The sequence below is a fragment of the Papaver somniferum genome, chromosome 2 (assembly GCF_003573695.1).
Source record: "Papaver somniferum cultivar HN1 chromosome 2, ASM357369v1, whole genome shotgun sequence".
Taxonomy (NCBI): Eukaryota; Viridiplantae; Streptophyta; class Magnoliopsida; order Ranunculales; family Papaveraceae; genus Papaver; species Papaver somniferum.
The window spans coordinates 32,581,245-32,595,618 of record NC_039359.1 but is presented as its reverse complement, the minus strand read 5'-3'; the positions used below and the strand labels follow the sequence as shown (position 1 = coordinate 32,595,618).

Sequence of the window (14,374 nt, the reverse complement as noted above, 5' to 3'; positions counted from 1 at the left end):
ACCTAGAATATGTTTGTTATTATATTTTATTTCAAGCTTCTTCTCAATTTTCATTCTCGTTATTGTTGTGATATTGAATTGTTATCATACTCGGGTTTCTTGGCCTTCTTCTTTTTAGTAACGACAATGATATACTAAGATTTTTTTCTTAACCTTGTTTTGTCATTTGCTTCTAAGTCCTACCTTTATAAGAATTAAAGAAAAAGAAGAGAGAATGGGAAAAAGAGGTAGAGTACAGCTGAAGAGGATATAAAACAAGATCGATAAACAAGTTACTTTCTCAAAGAGAAAGCCTGGTTTAATTAAGAAAGCTAATGAAATTTCTGTTTTATGTGATGCTGAATTTACTCTGGTATTTTTTCCACCGAAAGGAGAACTATTTGAATACCCTACTGATGCTTGGTACGTACTCGGTACTCTATCTACTTATTTCCTCGATCTATCCTATTTATCCCAAGTATGCAATTTTAATAGGTAGAGAAAAGTAGTATTGTAATGTTATGTTATGTTTTGTTCATGATCTAATGCGATAATTTAAATTATGTAGTGAAACTTTGTATAAATAATTGATCAGTTAAACGATATAAAGATTACCACACAGGGTTTTAACTTTTAAGATGATCATCACAAAACCAAAAGAAGATGAGTCTCTAATTGAGTGTTTATATTTTTACTGGGTTTATGTTTGGAGACTTCAAAATATTCATTTACTATATAAGTAAGACAATATTTAAAAAAAAATCACCCCACCCTACTACCCTTAATTGGTTTCTGTTGATCCTTTACATAAGTAATTTTAGCCAGTAGTTGTAATCTGTTTAATATGATCGATAAGGTGCAACTATCCATTTTTTTTGGCAAAGCTCACCAAGTGATTTTATTAATAAAAAGGCAAAGAAAACAGAAAAAGGGGGGCTAGGCCAAACCTCAGGAGAAGGATAGAAAGAGAAAAAGAACAAAAGATAACATGTTCCAGATTATTTGAAACGATAAGAAGACAGACTCGTTCTGTCACTACCCAAGGCTGCTCGTATAAAATATGGTGGCTCATTCCACCATCGAGACCCTGTAGTAGCTCCGCGTTTAGCCAACAAATCATCCACTGCGTTACCTTCTCTATAAATATGAGAATATCTGAATTTTATCGATGATAAAAATCTCAAACAATTTTCCCAAATGAAGAACAATGAAGAAAGATATTTTTCAACAAAATTTTAGTTGTTAAAAAAAATACTACTATTTTGGTTTACTAAAAGAATCACCTCTATTTCTGGATTAGTAGACACTTTTTTTTTGGCTGTTTTGATAAGAGTTGTTGTATCTGTACCTCATGCAATAAACATGATGTGTTACAGTGGGTTCAACATACTATCGCTTCAGTTTAGTATTTAGTGTAACCCCACAGAGGTATCCAATGTCACTGGATCTCGAATAGGTTATTTCTATATATTTATTATGTTAATTCCAAAATTACTGCCGGCAAGTTATATTATAGTATTAGTTTAGCATTCATAAAACTTGGCACTGTGTGGGTGCATGCACTGATGCATCACTTACATAGCAAATATTGAACTTTATGAGATGCATACCTATTAATCTATAATGAAATTGAAATTTGGAATCTTATCAATGTCTTCAACTAAATGGCATGTTTTGGTTAATCTTGTAATTTCTCATATGTAACCTTCATTAAGGCCATGCAAGCATCGACAGGTTTAGCGAACATTAATTACTATCAAGACTATTATTATTTTTAGTGAGAAAATGATTTTTTTTCATACAAAATGCACAGTAAAATTTATGATGTTTAGTAGGGAGCGCTCAGAGCGAAACTAATAGCAATTGTTTTTCCTTGTTTATAACCGGATTACTTGTAATAAACTTTTAACAAAATTGTGGTCCATATTCATTTAAACTAAGGTTCAATATTATTTTGCTCCACCATCTAAGCTTTTGTGTTCATGGACGACTGCTTCTTTTCTTTTAACTTCTTAAATTTTGGTGCACTAATGCAACATGGACGCCATCCTTGAACGATATGAAATACAATGTTGTGTTGCGGAAGAGCTTGTTGCAACTGATCAAGAATTACTGGTACGTGAGTATTTCATATATACACATTGATAACCTCTAGTTTGAAGCTCATGACAAGATATGTCCATATACACATTGTAATAGATAAAGCTCAGTTCAAGCTAAGATCAATAAGCCATTCCTTCATAAGAAGAATATATAATCGACAATCGTTATTAGAGGCCTACTGATCATCTTGAACTGATTAGCTCGGCATATCTCAATTTTGTATAAGGTAAAAAGAAATTCACCCATATACATTGTTACCCACAACATGTCAGGAAAAATCACCTAGAATCAATGATGCGGAAGGAAGGAGAAGTTCAAGTTAGTTAAACATCTCTGATTGAGTTGGAAATTCCCTGATTTCATATATATATTTTTCTTCTCATTTGTATGTTTTAGTATACGAGTTGTTTAAGAAAAAATAACAACAACATGGAATATTATTTCTTTGATATCCTTAATGGCGGATTAATACGAAATTATCATACTAGATGCATGTCTAACTATTTTAAGCATGTCTTCCATGCATCTATTTGGATCCTTTTTAATCTAATTTTCTTTAGCAGTGATCCATCATTGTGACTCCATACTTAGGGTTCTTCATATGCCTTAAGGTCTAACATGCATAGTGAAATTAGTTAATTCAGTGATAAATAATTCAGAGCACTAGATATAGCTTGTAACTTGATTGGTGCTTCTTATTATAACGCAAATGGTCCTCATAATAAACCTCAGTTAAGGCCAAAGTTGAAGTTCTGCAAAGAAACCAAAGGTACGTATTTGTATAAAAATCTCTGCATATCATCTAAAATGTCTAAGTGGTTAAAGATTTTCTGGGTTGTAGTGGTAAGGATGGTTCGAACTCTAAGACTTGTGAAGGTGAAGGATTTTTAGATTTATAAAAATTATATACAAAAATATTGACAAATTGGTAGAGAGGTACTGGGACTAAAGATTCGGCCATTTTTCATAACATAGGGCTCAATGATTTATTCTCAACAATAATCGCTCAAAACATATATGGACTCTTATTTTGCCAAAGTAGATTCTCAAAACATTGATTGTAAATGTTAAGAATGGAACATCAAATCACCTAAGCTAAGCATGACCCATCTAATCAAATAACACCCAATTTAATCAAATCATATTTCGATTAATTTTTAATGCAAAAGTCTTAAAAAGAATTAATAAAATTACCCATGTATGAAGCTTGGCCTCCTCCGTCGTCCCAGTGTTGGGGTTTAACTCATCATAGTAAAAATGCTCTCAAAATAATTTATTATGGATCAAAAATGGTTTACAAATGATGAGAATATGAGAAATACAATAAAACCAGAGAACTACGACCCTCAGTGACAAAATAAGACTGCTGCCGCTCTGTCGCAAACGCTATGGAAAATAAGACTGCCTGATGTACGACCCACAGGTGTGAGTCGTTATTACTGTAGAAAAACGACTGTCCTCGCGAGTCCGTTCTTCGTGTTCTTCATCATCATCAGCAGCAGCAACAGAGTTTCATCAAATCTTGATTTCTGCTTCTCTGGACCTCCTCTCGACCCCAAACTCTCGACAACCTTTCTCTGACCTCCAAGGACTCTATTTAAACCCGAAGCATGCATCGAATCTCCTCCATAACTCCACAAATCCTCGGCAGTGAAAGAAAATATTTTCGGATATTTTCTTTCCTGTTTTAGCTTTTCACGCGTTTTCTCTGGTCCAGCACGCTCCAATTCGACTTATTCACGCCTCAACACTCTTCCAACGCCAGCAGAACTCCCCCATGCACACAAGAACTTCAATTTTGCTCGTGTTACAGTACACGTGCTCTGTTTTGGGTGTGTGAATCATACCGAAAATTCCAGCCAAATTTGATCGATCATGTCACCCATACTATGTTCCTTAACCTATATCACATCTCTATACCAAATTTCAGCCATTGAATCGACCCATAACCCCTTCATTTTGACTATCGAAATTCTTCCAGAACTGTTTAGAAATTTCCCGCCTTTTTCCAAAATTTGAATTATGAGAAGAAAAGTGTCCTCCCCCTAATCTTGTACGGGTATCCCTTTAGCAATTGGGGTGTAAATAGTAATTTTGGGTGGAAATAGTAATTTTTCTGGGTTTCTCCGGTACATTTCTGAGACGCTTCCGGTGCATTTCTGAGGTGCCTCCGGTACATTATCCTGGGGTGTAAAACACTACTTTTCGAGCTCATTTCGCCGCAAAGTTTTATTTCTCTAAAAACATCTACAAAAACACAAAATAACACAATAAGTACTTAATCGAGTCTAACAATACAGAATATTGAGAACAAAATAGACACATAAATGCGTCTATCAAATACCCCCAAACTTATTATTTGCTAGTCCTCGAGCAAAACTAATAAAAAATAAATAAAACCGAGTTAATCTCGGGAGGGTTTACCAGAGGTGTGCCCACAAAACCATTACTCCAGACCCTAGCTTATCTATGCAGAACCTTGGAAGGCACTAAAGAATCTCCTTGGTTGACATACTTATTGACTATAGGAGGAAGTACCCTGATGCGAAATTCCAATTGTTGTACACGAGTTTGCACTCAAGCATACTAAAATTCATATGAAGTGACAGAGCTCTACTCAGATAGTTGCACTATGGACATCATATTCGGAGTCAAACTAATCATATAGATAGAAAAAGGAGATGGAAATAGAAAAATGTAGATGGTTTTGATGTTAACCAAATGATCGATGTTTCACATATCTGTCTGAAGGCCACTGCCAGAATGAACCTATCCTAATGGACTGAGATACCGGTCTGACTAGTATCAACGCACTGGCATATACAAGGGAACCAGCGGCCGATAACCTAAATCTAGATCAACAAACTGGCATATACAAGGGAACCAGTGGTTGACTACATAGAATAATAACCTTTTTTCTCGATTTTTTCTCGATTTTTTTTTAACTTAACGGCATGAATAGATCTTTTTGATCCAAGCGCATGCTTCTTGTCAGCAGATTACACGATAGTTCCCACGGGTCCTGCATTCCACGCTTGCTTAGGCAACGGAAACAGGGAGAACACACGCATATTGCTATCCAAGTGTTAATATTTATTCTGATTGGTCTAATTGGTCCGGTCTCAACTTTTCTTTTTTTTTATATATATAGTAACTCAATCACTCTAATTCACCCTAGCAGTGGTAACAACTTGAATCGTGTGCCCCACCTAATCACTTAGAGAAACATAGTTTAAAATGGAAATAAAAAATAAAAATAGAAGTGAAAAGGACTCAACGAAATATGGTGAAACTATCATATTATTTCTAACACCTGAGCTCTGTGCTTTTATGAATAGACTCTTTAGATGTTTCCATCTATTCATATTGGTTCCTCAACTCCTACGATCAAAATGCTTCCATCCACTTAGATTAGTTAGTGCAATCCTAAATAGGCATAAATTTCTAAGCTCTGGAATTTATTTATTGCAACTAAAAAGTTTCTCCCATACCCCCAAACTTAAATCTAACATGGTCCTCAATGTTCTAAAGATGAAACTAAAAGCATGAACAAGGAGAAACTGTTACCATTTGAAGCGAAAGAGTTAAGGAAAAATATTACCGTGTTGCATGAGATTGGGTTACCTCCCAAGAAGTGCTAAGTTTAAAGTCTTCAGCCAGACTTAGGAAAGGATTAGTCAACTCGAACCATAAAGTAACAGTCGAAATAACTGTGGGTCTTCAAAACGAAATAGAGCTGACCAAAGGAAACTACAATAACCCAAGAAAGTGAAAAAGAATAACATGCCCTTTTCTAGTTTCCTGATTAAGATATTTATATCTAATTGTGGTTCAGGTTCAGGTTCTAAGAAAGGGTCTAAATAAAATATTTTCCTCGGATGCATTTCCTCATAGGTTGGATCCAAATTATTATGTCCTAGAGTCTGGAAAAACTCAAATAAGAACTTAGAATCACAAAATAATAATAACCTAAATAATTGAGGATCCTCTAAGTCAATCAGGTTTGACTTACATAATTGACCACAGTGAGAGTAGCGGTCATTCTTAAGCAAATGTGTCGATTCTAATTTCCTAAGGCATTTAGGTTTAGTCTCACAACTTAATATTCGACACATTTGAAATCTATATGTTCCCACATTTGGAAGAAAACTATTTGGTGGGAAAACAAAATCAATCTTGGTATTATTTCCTGGGTTAACCACATCAACCAGAGGATGGGTTTCTAACAGTTGAGACTCTTGTTGGATATCATTAGGTTCTGGAAAACGAGTATGAAGATAATCTTGTAAGATGGTTGAGGCATTGATGTCAAGTCCCAAGTGAGGGATCTTACTAAGAGTTAAATCACATGGAGGATGATACTCACCCCCAAACTTAGAGTTTTCAGTGTCTCTAGATAGACTAGTCACAACTTCCCTAATTTTTAGGTCATCAGATTCTTGAAAATGGGCAATTGATTCTTCTAAGTTGTAATCTTGCGGTGCATCCTCACTCACCTCTACGAGTTCATATAAGACTATTGTTTCTAAATCGTATGACTCTAAAACAGTATTCTCAGGATAAATCGGTTCCTCTAAACCTTTCTTGGTTTCGTAAACAAGACATACTACATCGTCTGAAACGGGGGTATCTCTAGTCAAATCCTCATCCTTTTGAATAGGTGAATAATTTTTAAAATTATTAGGATCTAAACCAGAAATAATATAATCATTATAAGGCTCAACTGGGGTAACAAATTCCTGATCACTATTCCCACACATTTCCGATTCTTCATCAGCACTATCTTCATCATCATAATATAATTTTTTACATTTAATAATTCTCAATCTTTGTTCCAAACTAAGCGGTCTATTTTTATAATACTTCTCGTAGATCATTAGAGTTGATTCATCGCTAACCGTTGGAACATCCCAATGTCGTTTCCCTTGCATATATTCACCAAGAGTCATTTTCGAAGACGTCTCTTGATAATGAGAATTTCTACTCATATATTCTCGTAACGTCATCTCAGGTGGCGTCTCCTGAAAAGGATTCATCACCGAGGAAACACAAACTACAGAGGAATTCTACACAATCACAAACAAGGCTGACTCGACCAAATCAAACCTATAAATTCTAGCAAACAAAAAGCATGATGGCTCCACTTAGATTGTTTCTAGACCAGCTTCTATCTTTCGAAAGGGAATTCATTGCAATTTGATAAAACCCCTTTGGAATCAATCCGAGTCAAAGTAAGTTGAATAGAGGCGAGGGAAGCTTAGTGGAGCTTTGATACCCAAGGCCTCACCGCTATCACAAGGCGGCGCAGTCACGCATTCAACTCACAGAAACCATCATGAACTTCGAGGTGTGCTTAAGAAAGTAACCAATATCCTTCGAAAATTTTTCCTAATAAGCGCGTTACCCTATCGGTCTCGTTCTAATCAAATTTTAAGCTTGGGTTCGCGTTAGGTTTCGTTTTCCTAAGGCGCGCAAGAAGGGAGCGGTGATGAAATCCGAACCCTTATCTTTTATTGGCCAGGCCTTGCCCTTTACTAGGAATTTAAAAAAACAGTCCAAATTCATCCTCAATCAATGAATCACCTTAAGGAATACAGTAACTCGCTTACAGGAGATTCGCGAGTGTTTCGATGGACTTACCTCCCGTACCAGACGGGGGATGAACCGTTGAAGTCGACTCGGGCCACGACTCCTATGTCATGTACGAACCCGAGGGGCCGAGACGATATAGTAATCGTCGTCCTTCCCTGCAAACAGTTTGTATTTAAGGGTACCCTTCCGTAGGGTTTAAAAAAATAAATAAAAATAATGTCCCGATTGTCCAGTCCAAAGAAAAGAAAAAAAATAAAAAAAAAATAATAATAATAATAATTACAAAAAAAAAATGGAAAGTCTCTTAAAAAAAATAATTCTCTCTTTTTTTTCTTTTTCTCTCTTTTTTTTTTTTGCTTTGTCTTTTTTTCTTCTCTTTTAGTTTTAAGCTTTGATTCCAAGGTCTTTAGTATCCAACTTCAAACCTGTAATACAAAGACACAACCAAAGAGACGTAAAAAGAACAAATGGAATAATAATAAAAAATAATAAAAACCTAAAAATTCTACCTAAACATAAATCCGCGTCGGCGGCGCCAAAATGGTTTAATATTTTCTGGGTTGTAGTGGTAAGGATGGTTCGAACTCTAAGAATTGTGAAGGATTTTTAGATTTATAAAAATTATATACAAAAATATTGACAAATTGGTAGAGAGGTACTGGGACTAAATATTCGGCAATTTTTCATAACATAGGGCTCAATGATTTATTCTCAACAATAATCGCTCAAAACATATATGGACTCTTATTTTGCCAAAGTGGATTATCAAAACATTGATTGTAAATGTTAAGCATGGAACATCAAATCACCTAAGCTAAGCATGACCCATCTAATCAAATAACACCCAATTTAATCAAATCAGATTTCAATTAATTTTTAATGCAAAAGTCTTAAAAAGAATTAATAAAATTACCCATGTATGAAGCTTGGCCTCCTCCGTCGTCCCAATGTTGGGGTTTAACTCATCATAGTAAAAATGCTCTCAAAATAATTTATTATGGCTCAAAAATGGTTTACAAATGATGAGAATATGAGAAATACAATAAAACCAGAGAACTACGACCCTCAGTGACAAAATAAGACTGTTGTCGCTCTGTCGCAAACGCTGTGGAAAATAAGACTGCCTGATGTACGACCCACAGGTGAGAGTCGTTATTACTGTAGAAAAACGACTGTCCTCGCGAGTCCTTTCTTCGTGTTCTTGGTGTTCTTCATCATCAGCAGCAGCAGCAACAGAGTTTCATCAACTCTTGATTTCTGCTTCTCTGGACCTCCTCTCGACCCCAAACTCTCGACAACCTTTCTCTGACCTCCAAGGACTCTATTTAAACCCGAAGCATGCATCGAATCTCCTCCATAACTCCACAAATTCTCGGCAGTGAAAGAAAATATTTTCGGATATTTTCTTTCCTGTTTTAGCTTTTCACGCGTTTTCTCTGGTCCAGCACGCTCCAATTCGACTTATTCACGCCTCAACACTCTTCCAACGCCAGCAGAACTCCCTCATGCACACAAGAACTTCAATTTTGCTCGTGTTACAGTACACGTGCTCTGTTTTTGGTGTGTGAATCATACCGAAAATTCCAGTCAAATTTGATCGATCATGTCACCCATACTATGTTCCTTAACCTATATCACATCTCTATACCAAATTTCAGCCATTGAATCGAACCATAACCCCTTCATTTTGACGATCGAAATTCTGCCAGAACTGTTTAAAAATTTCCCGCCTTTTTCCAAAATTTGAATTATGAGAAGAAAAGTGTCCTTCCCCTAATCTTGTACGGGTGTCCCCTTAGCAATTGGGGTGGAAATAGTAATTTTGGGGTGGAAATAGTAATTTTTCTGGGTTTCTCCGGTACATTTCTGGGACGCTTCCGGTGCATTTCTGAGGTGCCTCCGGTACATTATCCTGGGGTGTAAAACACTACTTTTCGAGCTCATTTCGCCGCAAAGGCTTATTTCTCCAAAAACATCTACAAAAACACAAAATAACACAATAAGTACTTAATCGAGTCTAACAATACAGAATATTGAAAACAAAATAGACACATAAATGCGTCTATCACTAAGTTCAGTAGAGATGCATGTATCTCTTTGTATAAAAATCTCAATTGTAGCGCCTTTGAATGGAATAAACACAGGAATTTTGTAATTAGATTGCAATTTAAGTTTGAAACTCCATAAAAATAAAATAACGGAGAACTCTGACACTCAAATAACGAAGGATTTACTTTTTCTTTTGGGGAGGTGGGGGGTGAGGGTGAGGGAAAACAGATTGCACAAACTTGTACGAAAGTACTGTAAAGGGGTCATTAATATATTAACGTGAGAATCCAACAAGCATATGATGAGAGAAGATTTGGAATCCTTCAGTGTGAAAGATCTACAAAATTTGGAGCACCAACTTGATACTTCCCTGAAGAATATTAAATCAAGTAAGGTATATACAAATAAACATTACTTGGTAACTAATTTGTATCTCTGTATTGAGTTATTTATACGATTTTTATTCATATTTATTTTATACAGAACCAGCTGTAGTATGAATCCATTTCTGAGCTTCAGAGAAATGTTTATCCTCTCCATTCCTCTCACATACACAAAAACATGCTTTATATACGTTTGACTAATCAAAGGTGACAAATTTCTCATGCATATACATTGTTGTTGTTATAAAAGACAGGAAAAAGCTTTAAAAGAGCAGAATACCGTTCTAGGGGAGAAGGTAATTTACTATCTCTAATAAAATAAAGGGGTAGCATTAGTTGGATTCAAATTGGATTCAAATATAAGGTGGATGCTTGGTCTAGGGTGTTCGAATCCACCTTAAAAGTAATTGTATGTCAACTTTAATATCTTTCATTTTCTAGATAGGAACGTTCTTGATCATGAAGTTATTCCTTGTTGTATATAGATCAAGGAGAAAGAACAAGAATTGGGGACATTGGGTCAGCAGCAGTGCAACCAAGATCAATCTCAAAATACATGCCCCAAAGCTCAGAACTCACCGACCATCCTTTTCTCGCAGGAACTTCCTTATGAGCCTTCTGCAAGAGCCATAGTTATTCCACAGTGGATGCTTGATTTCAAACAATAGAAGGATATTCACTTCCATGGCGGGTGCTTGGTCTCAACTCTCAATCAGTAGAAAGATACTGTGCTAACTAGGTGTAGACCTTGCGAATTTCATTCATAGCAGGTGCAAACAAGATATTGCATCTACACAGACAGTGCAAAAAGTGTATCTCACCATAAAGGAGAAAATATTCACCAGTGTAAGAGCAACTCCAATGGGGTGCAAACAAGCCATCTTACACCCACAGTAGGAAAAACAAGTAAAATGGATGTAAAAACCCTCAAATAAAAGGGTTTGTCCATCGCCTCCTAATATGAATTGAGCGTCTCAACTTAGGACGACCATCCGAAGCTGAGATGAGACCTTCAATTGAAAATATTAAGTTGTATTAAGTACTTGTATCAGTGAGATTCCGTTGAAGAGTTGTAGGGTCTCCAACTTCTATGGATCTCCTGCTATTCTTAGATAGGTTACAGAGTTTTGCTATACTCACCGAAAATATATTAAGCACCGAGAGGGATCGCATGGACCCAATACATCGTAGGGAATGACAGAAGTGGGACCCATCACCCTCTCACACGATGCACTCTACGATCCCTCTTCTTCGGTGGATGGACAACTTTGCTACACACACCGTAGAAGAGTACCGTGAATTGCACTTCGGGAAAATCTAACGGTCTAGGAATGACACTGAACATCGGGATAGGAAGGGGGCAGGAATGGGCCCCACCCTCCTCTCACACGGTGACACACCTCTCGGTGTATAAATCATTTCTGGTGGATTAATCATTCTCGTTACATACTAGGCTACCCTTCTCCTAGGGCATGGACTAGCGAAAATGGAAAAAGAAAAAGAGATATAAAAGCAAATGTCTTTTCTGAAGATCAGGGGGCAGACTACGACTTCGATATCTAATAAGTACTATGCTTGGAAGGGTCTTGTCATGTCATCTAAAGAGAAGAAACCCTAGCATAGACCAGGGGTTAGCAGTCAAGCAGACATCAATCTTATTAGGAATATAGGGTTCAGTCAAGTCAAGTCGTACTGACTTGACCTGCCCAAGTCTGTCTAAGTCCGTCGTTAAATATATCTCCCCTGTATCTGTAAGATGTACTGAACATATATCAATTCTAAAGATTTTACAAATCTATTGGTCCAAATCCTTACCATGTCATGATGGATTTCTCACACCATATTGGTTGTTCTGGTTGTACATTAATAAGAAAATAAACTTGCTAAAACTTGATTTACATTACATAAGAGGAGTATTTCATGAGATAACTCCAAACTCTTGAGCAGAGACTCGATCCGCTGGCCTTTTACTCGATCCGCTGACCTTTCATCATTGCATTTTTCAGTTGAATGTTAAATAGTTGAATCACAAAAGAAAATTATATATCTTGTAGATAATAAAAGAGAAAGAAAATCGACTAGAATAATGATACCAGAAGTGATCATTATCAAGAAGAAAATTGATTGTTCCTCGTTTAAGATTCTAATGTCATCATCTTCATTCTTCGCCATTTTTCTTTATCGAGATTTAAAAAAAAACGAGCTTGGATTTAGTAAATTTTTCTATTTCTGGCCAGTACTTCTGATTTCCTAGAAGAGTAGTTATGTTAAGAATATAGCCAATAGAGAGAGGTGGAATGTGCACCTTTGGTTAAGTGGGGGTGCACATAGTCGGACTCGAAATTAAATAACTAATGAAAGTGGAATACAAGAACATATTCTGGACATCTTATAATCAAGTTCCTAGAATAGATATATTGAGAATAGATATGCAGAAACATTTACAAAAGATGCGACAATTGTTATATTAATGTGTTGGTTGTTGTGTGAGTAGAATTTAGTATATTTATGTGCAAAAAAAGAAGAGATTTTCTTGGAAATTATGGTGCTTAGGATACCTCAACATTACTCCCTAAATTGGATTTTGCACAAGGATTAAAAATACAGAGAGAATAATTTTTTTTTCATAATTACCCTAGGCTAGTAGTAGTATTTAAGCTACCTAGTTTTTGGTTGTAGAGAAAAATCTTGGGTTTTTAACTCAAGAAAATGGCCTAGAGAATAAAGTATATATGGAGAGGAGTATTTAAGATTGTGTACACATTCCCCATATGATGACTTGATCCCAACATAGGGGTAAATTAGGATAGAAAGTGGAGAAATATGAAATCTAACAAGTAATTTAGGACAAAAGAAAATCTCAATATAGGTATCTAAACTAGGACGGAGGGAGTACGAAGAAAATGCCAAATATGTTCTGCAAAGTTGTTAAATATATTATTAAAAATACGATATACAGAAACATTTACAAAGGAGAAAACAATGATTTTGTACGGGAAAAAAGGACTAAATACAGTATATCTTTTAAAGTGAAATTTCTCCTTTGCACGATTTTTCACGTGATGAAATGTTTGTGCACCACATGAAGGTGCGATTTACGTGTGTAAACCCTAATTAGCAATTCGGAATACGGGAAACGTATGAAACGGTAAACGTACGAGTATTATACGGATTCGCAAAATTTAAATTCGGTCAAAGAATCGGTTAACGATTCGTAGTACCACAGTAGTTTGGAACGGCATATGTACATGTATAATTCGATTTACTATTTTGAGTTCGGTACTGAAAATTCAGCACGTATTAAATTATAAAAATTACTCCTATTTTAACTTAATGATGTGAGAAAATACTATGATTTACATTTAAATTGGTATACATATGCAGCATAATAAAGTATCATCACCAACAAATTCGCAATTCGGTGGTTGCAGGCTAAATTAAGAAGCAGGAGGTCATGTGTTCGGCTTTCTCCTTACACAATTCTTGAAACTCACTCCCATTAGCATCAAGGGACTATGCGCTAACTGGGCCTTGTTTTCGATGAATAATTAAGCCGAACAAAATCGCCGACCAATTTACTAATCCGATTAGTTCGCGATTTAATCGCTGACTCCATAATATACGCGTATTACGGTCGGTAATTACACTGTAAACCACCACAACGTTGCACTTGACATTATTCATTCCGCTGTGACATAAGAATTGGGAAAGCTTTGAAATATTTGTATACTGTATTATAATCCCTCTCCATTTAATTTGAGTGCAAACTCTACTTTGCATAACACTCCCTCCCCATTTAATTTGAATTCTCCTCTGTACTTAATTAGTTAATTGACAAGAAAATTCAAATGTCGTGAAGGCGCAGCCATTGCACGATTGGAATTGGAATTAATCTGACTCAATATCTATGACGTCGGTTCCAGAGGATGCTTATTTGCTTTCTTGGGTTTCTCTTCCAGATTATCCGATAGTAATACACGCTTGTAGATGGTGGATTTTCGACAAAGACTAAAATTGTAAAAACATAATTGTACATACTCCTGATCCAGCAATCAGATGAGTATTGAGGCTCATGTCTCTCATCGAAGCATGAAAGTTCATGCCGCAAGAAACTCTGACTGAGAATACTGTCTCTCAGAGCATATGCAGATGTGCAGTCTCTCAACTGAGACAACGGCATATCTCATGAATACTGAGAAATTTCAGTAATCACTTTTAAATAGAATCGAACGATTGGACGGCTCCTAGACAGCTTGCCTTCTGGTATA

At 36.0% G+C, this 14,374-nt stretch overlaps 1 pseudogene; it reads left to right on the top strand.

The window, feature by feature from the left end:
- The first annotated feature begins 214 nt into the window (after window positions 1–214).
- On the top strand, window positions 215–10,774 carry LOC113350815 (annotated as a pseudogene).
- The last annotated feature ends 3,600 nt before the right edge of the window (window positions 10,775–14,374 follow it).